This window comes from Anastrepha obliqua, chromosome 5 (assembly GCF_027943255.1).
Source record: "Anastrepha obliqua isolate idAnaObli1 chromosome 5, idAnaObli1_1.0, whole genome shotgun sequence".
In the NCBI taxonomy this organism is placed as follows: Eukaryota; Metazoa; Arthropoda; class Insecta; order Diptera; family Tephritidae; genus Anastrepha; species Anastrepha obliqua.
In genome coordinates this window covers 85,275,068-85,291,356 of record NC_072896.1, presented here as the reverse complement: position 1 = coordinate 85,291,356, position 16,289 = coordinate 85,275,068, and positions in this window count along the sequence as shown.

The window sequence follows — 16,289 nt, the reverse complement described above, 5'->3', positions numbered from 1 at the left end:
TATGAACAAATACTGAAAGTGTATAAGGACTTTTCGCTATTAATTAGTACAGTAGAAAGATGGGTTACTGAATTTAAGGGTGGTCGTAGAAACCATGAAGGCGGCGAGCCACGTAAAGCACATCCAAAAACAGCAACAACATCAGAAATCGTAGAAAAAATACAGGATGTCGTATTGGAAATTCGTCGAGTGACTAAATGAGATTTAGTAGAACCTTAGGCATTACGAGGGATGCCTTTTATTTGGCAGGATTTGGCGACCTTAGTGTTGCAATCTGGCAACTGACAGCTGTATCGCAAAGTTTGACATTTTTTGGCTTTTACGTACTCAGAACGTTTTGAAATACCAGCGCTATTTATGTTGTTTACAGTAATTTAAAAGATTCATCTCGGTCCAAAGATGGAATTAAATCGTGAGCATTTTTGTGCGATTATTTTTTACAACTTTCGACGTGGATTAACTCAGCAACATTGCATGGATGAACTTAATTCATTTTTTTAGCGATGAAGCTCCATCAAGGACCAGTGTTTATCGATGGTATGGTGAATTCAATCGTGGTCGTAGTTCACTCCAAGACGAATTTCGTGAAGGTCGTCCAAAATCAGTTGTTGTTCCGAAAACCATTGATGCTGTGCGCGAACTGATACTGCAAGATCGTCATGTGACCTATCGTGAGATTGAGACAATCTTAGGCATTAGTGGGACCAGCATATATTCAATATTGTATAAACATTTGACTGTGAAAAAAATTTGTTCGCTTTGGATCCCACACAATTTGTCAATCGCTCAAAAAAGGCTCGTGTCGATTGGTCGAAGGCATTGCTCAAAAAATACGATCGCGGGGCTTCGAAACACGTCTATGACATCGTGACAGGTGATGAATCATGGATTTATGCGTATGAGCCCGAAAATAAACAGCAGTCGACTGTATGGGTGTTTCAAGATGAGCCAAATCCAACAAAAGTTGTTCGCGCACGAAGCACTTCCAAGCAAATGGTCGCCTGTTTTTTCGGAAAAACTGGAAATGTCGCAACCGTACCACCAGGACAACACAGAACAGTAAATTCTGAGTGGTACACAACCATTTGTTTGCCAGTTGTCTTCCAAGAAATTAGGAAAACCAATCGCCAATGACGGATCACTCTTCACCAGGACAATGCGAGCTCTCACACATCGGTTCAAACAACTGCATTCTTGAGCACTCAAAACATCGAATTAATGGGTCATTCGCCGTATAGTCCTGACTTGGCACCGAATGACTTCTTTTTATTCCCGTACGTAAAAAACAAACTGAGAGGTCAACGTTTTTCGACACCTGAAGAAGCGGTGGCGGCATTCAGAATGCATGTTTTGGAGGTACCTCATTCAGAGTGGCAAAATTGCTTCGACAATTGGTTCAAACGCATGCAAAAGTGTATAGATCTTCATGGAGAATATTTTGAAAAACAATAAAGTGATTTTCGATTATTAAAATTTGTTTTTGTTCTCTAATCCCAAAATATAAAAGACACCCCTCGTGTAAGCAATATTTTGACTGAAGCATTCGATTTTAGAAGGCTAAGTGCACAATGGGAGCCACTTTCGCTAACAATGGCAAAAAACACTTTCGAATGCGACTTTCAAAGAACCATTTAGAGCGTTTTTGAAAGAGTAAAATGGATTTTGTGGGTCCATTCGTCGCTTGGATGAGACTTGGGCTTATCACAATGATCTTAAATCAAAACAAGAGGCTAAAGAGTGGAGTGAACTTGGTTTTTTGGCCCCCAAACGAGTTGCTGTTCCGAAATCGGTCAAAAAGGTGTTCAGTTTGTTGGGATGCGAAAGGAATTTTGTTTGTGAATTACTTGCAAACTGGCAAAAAAATAAATTTTCTTTATTATTGTAACCTTTTAGGCCGGATGAAGGGAAAAATTCGTGAAAAAAGACTCAGTTTGGAAAACAAAACAAATCTTTTTCATCAGGACAATGCACAAGAGCATTTTGAGAATGGCTAAAATCCATGAAAGGTGCCTTAACCTCTCTGATCCAGAATTTCGAAAAATCGATTTTTTTCATGTTATGATAGTTTATACTTTCACAATTATACTGGCAAATTTTTATATTGAAATTCGTTGTAGTTTAGACATTACAGCCCTTTAAAACGAGATTGTCATGACTGGAGTACGACGCCCAGATATAAGCGCGTTAACCGTGTTTTTCTCCAAACTATTTTTTCCGAGTTGGCATTGGTAATTTCTCAAAAAGTACTTAACCGGTTGATTTGCATTGCATTTTTAATATGTTATTGAGTAGACTTGTGTCTCTAGCGGGTAGCAGAATTAATATATAATTTTATAATTAATTTTTCTATTTTTTTTAAGAGCGAGAACGTGAAAAAATCCCTTTTATTTTGTTTTTCTAATAGACAGATAAAATATCTAGAATTTTTTTTTGTTTTTGTAAATCTGGTGTAAATGGTGGGTCCATAGCGACATATCTCCTGCTGAATAATCGACCGAATTTTTTTTTCAGACATATTTGAGCAGCCCAATCGGTTACGCCAGTCGCATGTGTTACGTCAGGGGAAGCAATTTTTTTATTATTGTCATTGAAAAAAAATCTTTTTTTTGTTGTTGTTTTATTTTGATCTAATGAATAAAAACGATTGTCATGTGATACAGATTGTTTTTCTTCAATTTTCAACGCCTTCAATTTTCACGTCTCTAGATCAGAAAGGTGCCTTAAAGTTAAAATTGTTGTAGCATCCAACCTGTTCACCAGCGATTTCCTGTCTGTTTCCAGAAAGCGTTTTTCATCAAATGATGAGGTCATAACAGCTGAGAAAGCGTTTTTTGCAGCCCTTCTGGATTCTCACTTCAAGCATGGAATTCATAAACTAGAATCTCGTTGGAAGAAGTGTGTTGATGTTCAGGGAGACTATACTGAATAATGAAGCGCGTTTCAAACCATAAAATTGTGTTTTTTCACATCGAAGCGCAAAACTTTTTGAACAACCTAGTACGTGTATACATTCCTAGATTTAAGCAAGAAATAATTTTTAATTTTTATAATTTTTAACGTCACACTTTCATTGATTTTTCAGCCTAAACGACAGGCAAAGTGAAACCACAGCTCACACGTGCCGCTTTGCTATTACCAGCAAAGCAAGAAGAAGAAGCAAAGCAAAAAAATCATAACAATAAAAAAAACAACACGCACATAGCGGCCTTGTCAGTGTGCCGCGCCCAACTCAAAGCATCCGCCTATCGACTGCGTCGCAAAAAAAAAACTTTTTTATTCGCCTTTTTTTGTTTTCATTTTTATTTCGCCTCACTTTGTGTAACAAAAAGCAGCAGCAAATGAGCATCATTAGCGTATGTTGCGCAACAACATTTCCGGCCGTTCAGAGTTGACGCCTTTTTGTGTAGCAACTTTGCTGCGCTTTTGTAAAGCTTTAAATAGCTAAGCAGCAGCAGTTGTACTAATGCAGCAGCTGTGGCAGCGACGTCAGCCGAAGGCATTTTGAACTTATCACTTGACATGGCGACCGCTGCAGCAGCCGCTAGTTGAGTGCAACTTCTGTGCAACAAACTTTTTTTGTTTAATTTCTTGGCTTTTTTGTTTTTGTTTTTTGCAAAACACGCTAGGTTTCCTATCAAATATCTAAATATGCAGTTGTGTTGGTGTCCGTTTGTCGCTATTACAGAGCTAGCAAATTCAGCTATAGAATAGAGGGGTGAAAAATTGCCCGACTAATTTTAGTGATTTTCGTAATGAGTGAAAAAGCTGCCATGTCACAATACCGGAACGCCCCCTTTGCGCCACAGCTGTTGTTGGTGTGTGTGGGAAATTCGCAAAACTTTGCCATGTCATGTTTGGCGGTATTGTGGCGCTGTGAAGGGAGCGATGACAGGGCCTACTAAGGCGCGCGCTTGGACATTATTGGATGTCGCGTCGTCGGGCCGTGGTGTAAAAGAGCTGCTGCTGAGTAATGGCATTTTATGCTCTAACTTGCCGCAAACGATATAGCATATGTGCGCGCTTGTAGTTGTGTGAATGTGTGTGTGTGTGCATATGTGCTCGCCGTACGTTAATTAAAAGTATGTTTCACTCTAGTGGGACGCCTCGGCGCGTTGTTTACCAGTAATGTGTTCGGGGATATTTGGAATGGCTGTTACAGGATGTTAATGAATATACGGCGCAATACATACGCATGCGCACACACATATAAACGCATACTTACAAATGAATAAAAATACCTAAGGGTGTGCAAGTGTATATGTTGCTGTGAACAGCTAAACTAGAGAAGGAACATTTTTGTTTAAATATTGGAGGATGCTCTTTAAGGTTTTCCGCTGCCAGAAAATTTAAGAATTCGAAAAATAATTCTCGCATTTTCGTTAAATAGTTTTTGTTTTTAAATGCATTCAAGGAGTTTTGTAAAAGTAAAGAACTTTGAGATATAACTAACAAGACTTTTCTGCCCATTTTTGAAGACTCGAGTGATTGGAGTCATTAGCGAAAACTCCCGATGCGATTGGATTTTTAATAAACCTATTAATGGTGCTTTTAGATAGATAGATAAATACTTTATGAGGTTTGCACTTCGACCTCATGGCCTTTTGTGCCTTTTGAGTATTTTAACGCTTGCAGTTTGTGTGCAAACAGTGCAGTTTCTAAATTCGTCCACGAGGAGTTTGCAATACTATTTTTCGATGCGAATTTAAAATTTTTCAAAATTTTATTTTTAGATATTCATATTTTTTTTAATAAAAGTTTTAATTTTTTTTAAATTAAAATCGGATGATTGTTTACAATTTTTTTTATTTCAAATTTTAATTATTTTTAATCAAAGTTATATTTTTTTAAATTTAAATTGGGTGATTATTAAAAAACAAAATTATTAAAATTTCCATACTTTTTTTAAATAAAAGTTTTAATATTTTTAAACTTTTATTAATTCAGATTCTTAAACCACTCTTAAAAAAATCGGATGATTACTAAACATTTTTTTAATTAGATTTTCATAATATTTTCTTAAAAAAGTTTTAATTTTTTTTTAAATTCTTTTAAATTCGGATTTGTGAACGTTTAATTAAAATCGGATGATTATTTAAAATTTTTTTTGTATAGATTTTCATAATATTTTTTAAAAAATTTTAATTTTTTTTAATTTTAATTTTAATTTTTTTTTTAATTTTTCAAAATCCGGATTCGTAAGCCTTCCTTTGTGAAGTTGAATTAAAATTGGATAATTATTCAAACTTCTTTAAAATTTAAATTTTAATACCTATTTTTAATAAAAGCGGATGACTATTTAAAAAAAAAATATTTAGATTTTTATAATACTTTTTTAAAAAGGTTTTAATTTTTTTTAATTCTTTTAAGTTCGGATACGTAAGCCTTCCTTTGTGAAGTTTAATTAAAATCGGATGATTATTCAAACTTTTTTAAAATTTAAACTTTAGTAATTATTTTTAATAAGAGTTTTAATTTTTTATTAAAGTCGGATGATTATTTGAAAATTTTTTTATTTACATTTTCACAATATTTTTTGTTTTTAGTTTTAATTTTTTTTTTAATTTTTTTAAATCCAGATTCCAAACCTCCCAGTTAACTTTAATTAAATCGTATGATTTTTTACATTTTTTGTCAAATTTCCATAATTTTTTTTTAATAAAAGTTTTAATATTTAAAATTATTTTTTTTTTCATCACAGTACCTCATCCAGACCCAGCTCCCTTATTAAACTCAGCATAGAGCTGTCTTTCTTCTGACTGCAGTTGGCCAAGCTTTCTCAACTTCTTCGCGCAATAGCGCTGCATTCCAGGAGAATGTGCATTCAACTCCCTTTAGATTGGTCACAGAAACGACAAGAGCCCCTAGAACAAATACCGATCATGTGCAGATGACTATGCAGTTTGCAGTGCCCTGCGAGAATGCCCGTGAGCTATTGGTGCTATTAAAGAAGTATAGTTTTTGAACAGAGTCAACAAGAGATCATCCATATCCATTTGTTAAGAAGAAAATAGATGTTAAGAAGAAAATAGATTAGATAGATAGTCATGCTCCGTGCAGTGAAGAAATGAGAAAACAATCAGCGAAACTGTCTCAAGTCGTTGAGGGAGCATTGAAACATATCTAGCAGTCAGACATAGTGATATTGCAGGAAACTGCGTGGCAGATGAGCTGGACAGGCAAAGGAACTGTGAGGTAGCTGACCCGAAAAACGAGAGGATTGGGATTCCGTTGACTACCTGCGGTCTGCTCCTGGAGAGCTGGGCTTCGCGTCGGTAAGTACACAAACTTGTACACACTTGGCCACGAGTAGATCGGAGGCTCTTGAGGGATCTACTGCGGTTAACTAAATCTCAGCTTCCGAATTTCGTGGGTGCTCTTACAGGATATTGGCCGCGTGTACTGTGAATCCTTTTTGCGTCAGCTGCATGCAGATGTGGGTGAATTATCTCAGCCCTTTCTCCTTAACTCAGCTGCTTTCGCAGGGATACAAATCAAGCATTTTGGCTCTCATCTCCTTCCTACGCCTGCTGATATAGCAGGCATGGATATTAGAAATCTGGTGATTTTCATCAGTAGTACGAAGAGGCTAACACGGCCGTAAATCAGTCATCGTTCCGTCTTCAACAAATACAGACCCCCTCCTTCTCTTTCCTTTCTTCCCAGTCTTCTTATTTCCTTTACAAATTATTACAAAGGACGAATTCTTGATTTGCGCTTAAATGTGCCATTTCAACCTAACCCAACCTTGCAGTTGAAGAGTAGAGACACTTAAGAGACTATGTTTTTAAGCAGTTAATGCCGTATTTCTCCGAACTTCATACAGAACTCCGCAAATTGGAGCTTGAGGGTCTTGCCAGAGTAATCTTTCGAAGTGGATAGGATTCGAAGGAGGAGAAGATCTGTAATGATACTGGTACCTCTGCCTTCACTGACATCTCCAAGATGGAGTCAGTAGTCGGAGCAGGGGTTTTCTCTAAATCAGCCAATTTATCTATTTTCTCCAAGTGTTTTTGAGTCAGAAGTCTTTGCGATCCTGCAGGCATTCAATATGCTTAGGGAACGGGAGAGCGAATGAGCTATTAACAGTTTTTCGATAGTCAAGCCGTGATCAATGCGCTGATCAATGGTGCAGCTCCAAACTGGTCAACTCTTGTAAGTAAGATCAAATCCCTTAGGTGTGCACATAACATTTCTCTTATCTGCGTCCCGAGACATAGCAACTTAGAGGGAAATTGCTGATGAGCTTGCCAGGAAGATGTCACGTATATAAATTGGTCTCAGAGATCTCCTGCTGGGTCATCGATACCCCCTGACTTTTGTTAAACGAGAATTGCGCAATTTATTTCTCAGGAAAGGGCAGAAGAGATGAAGATCAATTGTTTCGAGTGCTATTTCGAAAACTCTGGGGCTGCAGTGAAATAGACGCAGAAAGTTAGAAATTCCTAGAGACTTTATGTCATGCAATTTCCAAACTCGTAGCTGCGTCTACCGGTCATTGGACGCTCGAAATACAAGCAGAAAAGATAGGTTTACCATTTCACCCCAATTTCAGAAGCTGTGGGGACCTTTCAGGGAAGAGGACTGTTGAGTAATTTTTCTGTAAATATTCAGATTTGGCAGCTGAACAAATAAATGTCACTGGGTGCTTCTTTCTTCGATAGCACCAACCTAAATCCCATCAACCTTCTCTATCACAACAACAGCTCTGGATGGCTATAGATATCTGTTTCTCGGACGTCTCAAATTATGTAGTATCAAAATAGCGCTTTAGTGCTACTTTGGGAGTGCCAGACTGGTACTTTAACCATTTCAGAAAGTGTGGAAAGACCACCAAACCTGCTTTGCTCTCTCCTGTTTTTATGTGTGATCTCGGAAGATTTCGAATGTCGCGGTGGGAGAATAGTAAGTTTAATGTCTTCCTGCAAAATAGCCATCGATGCTGGATCAACGTCAAGTTGGGCCAAACTCTAGCTCTTTCCTCCGCCATTAAAAAGATAGGTGACCATTGTTGTTTCGTCAGAAGTCATTTGGCTTTTAGAGGTTCACTAGAGTCTATAGAGTGCTGCGCACAGCCTTCTGCAGATTTTGGTTTGTGTTGGCTCTGCTCAGACTATTGCTTTGTGGTAGACAGACTCTGACCAAATTAGTCAAGCTTATGGAGCGCGCTTGAAATATCGACATTCACCTATTGCCCTGTATACGGACCCATTAGACCTATTATAGATAGTGCAGCGTATAACTTTAAAGATTCTTCAGTTACATATTCAGCATGCGGCCGATACTTAGCCTGCCATCTATGCATTCAAATGCCAAATTCATGGCGTGTGAATTTAGGTGTGAACTCTCACGCACGGGAAACCATACTACATATAAGTGTCAAGCACATATCTACAAACATTAAAAACCGCGTGTTTTTTTCTAAATATTACAAATGAAAAACATTTTCAGTCTCTGGCATCGGTTTTACAAATTTCACTTCAACCTCAGTTTTGTCGCGTAGGAAAAACGAGAATATCAAAGTTTCCCTTTTGGCCGCAAAAATTCAATCTTTTAAACTATGCCGCAAATGGATTGAGAAAATCACTTGACAACAACAACAAAAGCATACAAATGTTAGTGAAATAGCGGCACAGAGAACAAATGGCATTTTAACTCATTTCAGGGTTAGGGAGTTGGATTGAGAGGTTTAAGAGGTTGTTGTTATGGAAATGAAAGGGAATACGAGAGGTGGCAAAGGTGAATGTTAGCAAAATGTGTAACAGAAATAAAAAAGCAATTTTTTCGCGATTCTGGTAGGTATAAAGGATGCCAATAATTATAAATTGTTGATCTCGAAATTTCGGGAAATTTTCGGGATTCCGCAAAAAATTTACAAGTCATTATTCAAATCAAAATAATTTTCATTTACTTATGAAATCTAGTAAAAATTTAAAAATTTATTAATTTTTCTTTTTCGGGACCCCGGTGTGAAAATTTAATAACCATCGCTCTTTTTTATAAAAAGTAGAATTATGTTGTAATATTGAATAAACTAATTCGAATTGTTGATCCCGAAATGTCGGGAGCCCGAGAAATATTTACAAGTCATTGTTCATATCATAATCGTTAACGTTATTTTATTAGATCTAGCAAAAATTCAAAAATTTTGGGTTTTGGTTCGGGATCCCGGAGTGAAAAAAAAAATAAAATAAAAGCTAGAATAATGTAACAATATTAAATAAACTTTGAGCAAATGTAAAATGAAAGGTTTTGAATAATATTTTTTTAGTTAGAAAGAAAGAAAGAAAAGCTTTAAAGTTAGTTGAGATAAGTCAATAGTTCGATTTTATTTAGATTTCAAATCATATTCAATTAAGTTTAGGTATTAGAGAACATTTTCTATTATTTGCTGTCCCTTGCACGGACTTCGCACTCCCGATTGGTAGTCACGCACCTACCCATTAGGCTTATAAATTATTGCGGAATTCATATAAGATATTATTCAGATTTTTAGAACTTGAAAACCCGGGGGTACTGCGATTATGGTATTCAGAAACTTCAGTATTTCGGGACTCTCACCACTAGTATGCCTGACGAAGCGCAGCAACAATTTGTCTATGTCATGTCGTGAGTGATGTGACGACACACCCATAGGAGGACAACTAAGTGGTTTGAAATTACAATGTGTGCTTGAATTTCAATGTGCACTCGTATCCCAGTGTGTGTGGCTGTGGATGCAGACAGCACTTGACATTTTGAACAAAAAAAAAAGTAAATAACATTCATTTAGAGAAATACTGTATGAAAGGGGAATAGTGGTTACTCAACAACCATCTACACTTCGCCGAAGTCTAATGCATATTTCCTGAAATGCTTTGCAGCTGGTATGTGTGACCGTGTGGAAATGGGTAATTTTTTTTGCGCTCAGAGAATAATACAAATAATTCACATCACCAGGCAAATCCTTGAAGCCCAACCTGCAACCAAGGTAACAAATTCGCAAAGTGGATGTAAGGAATTCACTACTTGTTCCACATGCATAGGTTTGTTTTGTATTCTTTCGCATCGATATATAGCCGCATGACAACAACAATAACAGCTCTTAGTGGCATATCCTTTATCGTAGCGCACACATGCATGCGCACACAAGGTGAATAAGCACATCAACACACTCAGATACAGAAGGTTTGTGCATACTGACATGTTTCAAATGCGCTGAATATCTTCAACAGTACCTTTTCGCCCATAAATTCCTGCACTCGCACACATTTATAAAAAAATCCTATACTTATTGTACATATAATACAATGCTTTTGCTCTACAGTTGCTGTTATGACGAATTGCTTGCTTTGCTGTTATTACTTCACAAGTGCGACACACACAGCAATCATAGATGCTATTATGTGCATACATATATATATAATATATATATATATATTTTTATATATGCAAGTGTGTATACCTATACAGACGCTTTAAATTTCACTGGCCGAGGGATTTGTTTATTTGGAGCGGAATTGTACTCGTGCAAAGTAAATTAAGTTCATGTGTGAATATTAGGGTGGGGCAAGTCAGCTTTTTGATAAAGCCTATAGTCAAAACGTGGTCTGCAGATAATGCTGATGATGATTCTTGCTGAAGTGACCATAGATAAAAGTTTATTTAGAGTCTTTGAAATTATTGAAATACCATGACAGAGTAGAGATCGCTCATACGCTCTGTTGATCTGTATGTGAAATGACTATGGCCCAGCGACTTATTGATATGTTTTGTTAATTTATTCGTTTATTATTTAATTTAATTTTTTTATTTGTTTATTAATATTTTATTATTACTATTTTTTTTATCCATTTCTTTATTGCGATCTGTTTTGTTAAACATTAAGAAAAATTTTTTGCTCAAGCTATTTAATGCATTTAAGAGAAAAAATTTTTATGGAATGCAACCAGTGATGCAACCATTTACTAATTCTATGCTAAATAATAATATAAAATAATTTATTATTATAAATAGGGCCTTTGCAGTCTGTCTCTTAAGTCTGGTGAAGGTTATGGGACTTGCAATTATTTTTGTGACAGGAGGGTTTGAGTGCGATCGGAGTTGAGTGTCGCGTGATGTGGCATATTTTCTTATTTCTTCAATTATTGTGAATAGTTCGAGATTACGATGAACCTATGCATTTGTGATATAATAAGAGGCGTTTGAGATCATGCTGAGGGTTTTCGACTGGAATCTATGTCCATATCGGTTTCAAGATAGCAGAGCTCACTTTCGAGAGCACTATGCGAATTTCGCTGTAGTAACCCATAAAGGCTTCTGAATTTTATTCCTAAGGACTTGCGTTAAGTAATTAAAAATATGAGTTTTCCATGTAACAGTGAAAATGCATGCCGAGATATTTGATGACCTTGGTTTGAGGGATGATAATATTGTATTAATGAGCTTAACGGGTAGGCAAGTTTTCCGATTTAGGGTAAAAGTGACTAGAAAAGATTTTGTCTCATTTGACTTAATGCGCCACTCTTTTAACCAATGAGCTATTTTGTGAAGTAATTTCTGGAGTTTTTGGGCGGCGACATGGTAGTGGGTGGGAATGAATTGTAAGTACGGCAGTGTCGCCCACGAACGTTCCAACTATTGCTTCTTCGGAAGCTGGTAAATCATATGTGTAAGTATAGGATGGGACCTAGAATACTGCCTTGGGGTACATCATTGGGAATGAATTGTAAGTACGGCAGTGTCGCCCACGAACGTTCCAACTATTGCTTCTTCGGAAGCTGGTAAATCGTATGTGTAAGTATAGGATGGGACCTAGAATACTGCCTTGGGGTACATCAGCTGAAATTTTACGTAGTTCAGACTGTTATTCGCCTTATTTGACAAAGAAATATCGATTTTCGACGAAGGACTTAATAAATATGTAATAATTTATTGCAAGAGTCACCAGGGCTTGAGTTATATTGAGAAAAGCTGACACATTTTTTATGAAAATAAAGTTTACTCTTCTACAAAGCTCATGAAAAAAAGTTACGAACTCTATGAAATTAAAAAAAAAATTTGAACAAAAATAAAATAAACAAATTTTTTTAAGTTTAATAATTTTGGTTGAGCACATTTTTCCTGCGAAGGCTGAAGAACTATAGTCAAAGTGTCTATTGGGGCGTACTCTGAATAGAGTCACTAGCTTCTTATTTTCAATCCTTAGAGGTCTTTAAAGCTATCAAGGGTCTTCCGGCGAGTTGCTATTTGATAATTTGATAAGAGCAAAGAACTCTTCGTATCCAGAGGAATGTTGAAAGCGTGCAAAAGGCTTTTTTGTAAATACATTATTTGTTATAAAAGAAGAGTCAAACGAAAAAAAAATAACTCAAATTATTAAACATAACATGACATATCCTAATTTTTTTTTTTATGAGAAAAATAACGCAAAAAATGTTTTTTCTTCCTCTACTCTAACCAATTGTTGAAAATCGAGTCCCAACCAAAATGTGCAGTTGTGTGCTAGAAATTTGTCTTACTGGCATAGATTCCATCTAACGGATATCACCTAACCTAACCTTACTTAGGTATGCGCACAAAGCCTTTTGTATGTTGACAAATTTCTTGCCGAAAATTTATTTTCCGAAAAGGGCGTCTACAGCTAAGTAAATAAATTTGTGAGAGCACACATGTGCAAAATATCTGCGGCAACAGCTTATTTGTCAAGCGCACTCCAGACAATCAATATTGCTACCTTGCGCCCAAGTGGCGTTGTTGTTGAATAAACATACATACATACATACATACTATCATACATATGAATATGCTTCAGAGGTGGATTTGTAGACTCAAAGGATTTAAAATCACTGCTTATGACGAGTTAGCAGAAATTGAAAAATTCCACACACACACACACACCTATAAAGGTGCTACCAGTGGAGGCTTACCTGGGAGCATTTATGGAATTGAACAAATGAAGAATTTTGCTCGAAATAATAGAATATTTATTGTTTTACATTAGATTGCTTTTTATATTTATATATATTTATATTAAATGTAATTAAAAAATAAAAAAATTAAATAAATATAATAAAAAAAAACAAATTCAAAAATGTGAAGAAAATACGTATAAGTGTATTTTAAGTCGCTATTTGGTGCTATTGCTTCAAATGACGATTCTCATAGTCCAAGGTCTCGTTGGTTGGTCATGTTGTGAATGAGAAGTTGTAATTTTTGGAAGTGAAAAATTGTCAAACAATTTATAAAGTGTGCTAAATACAGCTTTCGATATTTGGAAGCTCTGGGGCTTTGCATTTTTGCAATCATTTTATTTATTTTTTCATTTTTTATTATAGCCTTGAAGACGGTGGTGTGGACTGTACGTTCAATAGGGGACAAAGCATGATAACCTCCACTTTTTCTAAAATGTTTATTTACAGCTCTAGTAGGCTTTAACAGGCCTTTTTAATTCTTCTCGCCATCCCTAACATTTTTCTTAAATTTAGTTTGGGGTTAAAAATATATGAATAACTTTGCATTTTGCCCCCGAAAATAGGTTCATAGTTGTCTCATCGAACATTGGTTAGGTAAATTCAGGCACCTCTTTTTCTTTTGTGGACAATACCAATTTTATTATTCACTTTGAGGCACGAAAAGTTTATCAACGCCTATTTGAGTATCAAATGTTTGACTTTCAAAATGTTAGAGATACCTAGAAAAATGCTTGCTATTTCTTGCCAACGGTCACAATTTGTCTACACTGGAATGCGTATAATATGCAATATACGCATTAGATGTCTCTGAGAGTGCTATTATAGCTGAGAAGTCTCAGAATGTTGATTCTAAGTCTAAATTTTTCGTTATTATAGAAACTCTTCTTTAATATTATAACTTTCCTCATCCATTTTTAGCTTGTCACTAGATTCTGTGCCTAATTTTATTAATTCGCAATGGTTCGTTTGTCTGCTCGCGCCATGGATAGAGAGCCATAGATTGTATTGAGTTGGAGCGGTTATATGAATACTGTTTTTACTGTTTTGATCAATAATAATAATTTTTAGATTTTTAAACCTATATTTTAAATCAGTGCTTCATCCTTTGGTGCTTTTGAGTATTAGTATTGGATGAAATAAAAAGCTATGAACGATTTCTTTTAGTTCAGGGAATCCATGCTAAGTCACGCAGGTATTTTGGACATGGTTTTAAATTTTACGGAAAATTGGTATGCAGGTAGTCTTGAGTATAATAAGAAGTAAGCTGAGAAACATTTTGAACAAATTGTAATAATTTTGAGATCTATTCATAGTTTAAAATTATTTATAAAGATATTTAAAGAAAAATATCTTTGGTTCGTTTTAGCATTTTTTTAATGTTTTCTTCCCATTTTTCAAGATGAAACAAACCTTTCGCACGATTTTTGTTTTAAAGGCATACATGTATAAAACATTAAAAAAAACTTTTTTAGAAAAATAATTTTTTTGTTAAAAATTTTTTAGAAATTGTTAACTTTTCTGACAAATTCTTTAGTAGAACAAAAAATGTTTGCAAAAAATTTTTGGAAAAAAATGTATGAAATAAAGATTTTGAGAAAAAAAAAAATTTGCTTGAGATATGTTTTATGAGAAAAAAAAAATTTTTTTTTTTCCGAAAAAGTTTTTGAGTATATTTTTTTGTCATTTGTCGATTTTTGTTTTATTATTTTAAGATAAAACAAACTGTTTGAACCAATTTTGTAACATTTAAAAATATTCTTTTTCCACAAAAGATTTATTCAATATAGAAAATTTTGTTATAAAGTCAAATATCTTCGGTTCGTTTAACATTTTTAGAAAACTTGTTTTCTCATTTTTTAATATAAACACCTTTTTAAGAAATTTTGTTGTTGTTGTGGTTTTTTTGAAATTTTTATTGTTAAAAAAAACTTTTTGTTGTTAAAAAGTTTCTAGAAAATTTATTTTTCAATTTCTCAAAAATTTAGAAAAAAAAATTTCAAAAAATATTTCTCTAAAAACTTTTTAACAAAAATTAAAAAAAAAAATTTCAAAAATGTTTTTCTAAAAACTTTTTAACAACCAAAAATTAAAAAAAATTTATAAAAATGTTTTTCTAAAAACTTTTCAACCAAAAAAAAATTTTTTTAACAACACAAATTTCAAAAAAAGAAATTTTAAAAATTAAAAAAAAAAAAAGTTTTTTAGAAACTCTTTAACAACAAATTTTTAAGTGTTTTATCGTAAAAATAAAAAAAAACAACATGACAAAAGAAATTTTTTCAATTTTGTTTTTTTTTTGGAAATTTTTGTGAAACATTTTTCTGCATTGTATAATTGTTTTTATTTTTGCGATAAAACACTTAAAAAAATTGTTTTTCTCAAAAAATGTTTGAAAGACAACTTTTTGAGTTCAAAAACGCGTGAGTTCAAAGTGGTAGCTTACGTACTTCAATCCGACGTCCCTTGGCAAATCGATTAAAGCGTTTGGTTTCTTCCTCCAGATACAAGGTATTTTTCACTAATTTGCTGTATGTTGTATTTGAAAATAATTCAATAATTTTCTCGAATCACATTTAGAAGCTTGCAGATACTACTTACCGTAATCTTTTAGTAAAAACAGCTAAACAAATGTTTACTGGGGGGCGTTTTTCAAAATGGACAAACAAATTTTTTTTTCTACAAAATTTTATTTTATTTTCAGAAAATTCGTTTATTTTAAATTAAAAAAGTCAAATTTCTTAAGAATATTAAAAACAAAAGAAGATATTTCACTTTCAAAAATGTATACCAAAATTTTCACCAAATTATTTAGTTTTATATTATTTTTTTTAATCTTAATTAAAATTTTTTTCATTTTTATTAAAAACTGTTTTAGTTTACTTCAGGTGATAATCAGGTTTAGAAGTAAGTAAATTTTCAGAAAATTGAAGACCAAGTCCAAAATACTTGGATAGGTACGTAGGTAAGATGGCAAGAGTACGCCAGGTACACTTCAACTAGCACTTACGTGCCATTTTGACACCATAATGAGTACCACTACTTGTGAAAAGATTTAGGGAAGAGAAAAACCGTCTACAGCTATCCAGTGCTGTTAATGTAGTGGAGGATAGAAAAGGGATGTAGGCTGGAGAATTTCTTCAAGTCATCCCTAAACGGCACGCTAAGGAATCTCAAGCGTCTAGCCGCCAGAGCCGGAGATTTGCAGGAAAAGTGTTGCACAGTCTCTTTCTATCCTGCAGCTTCTGCAATAGTTGAAAATTGAATGGCGGGGGATTTCCATCACCTTAAACTTTCTGTTTCTATCGTATTGAGGCCATAGTGTTTTCGAAATAGCACACG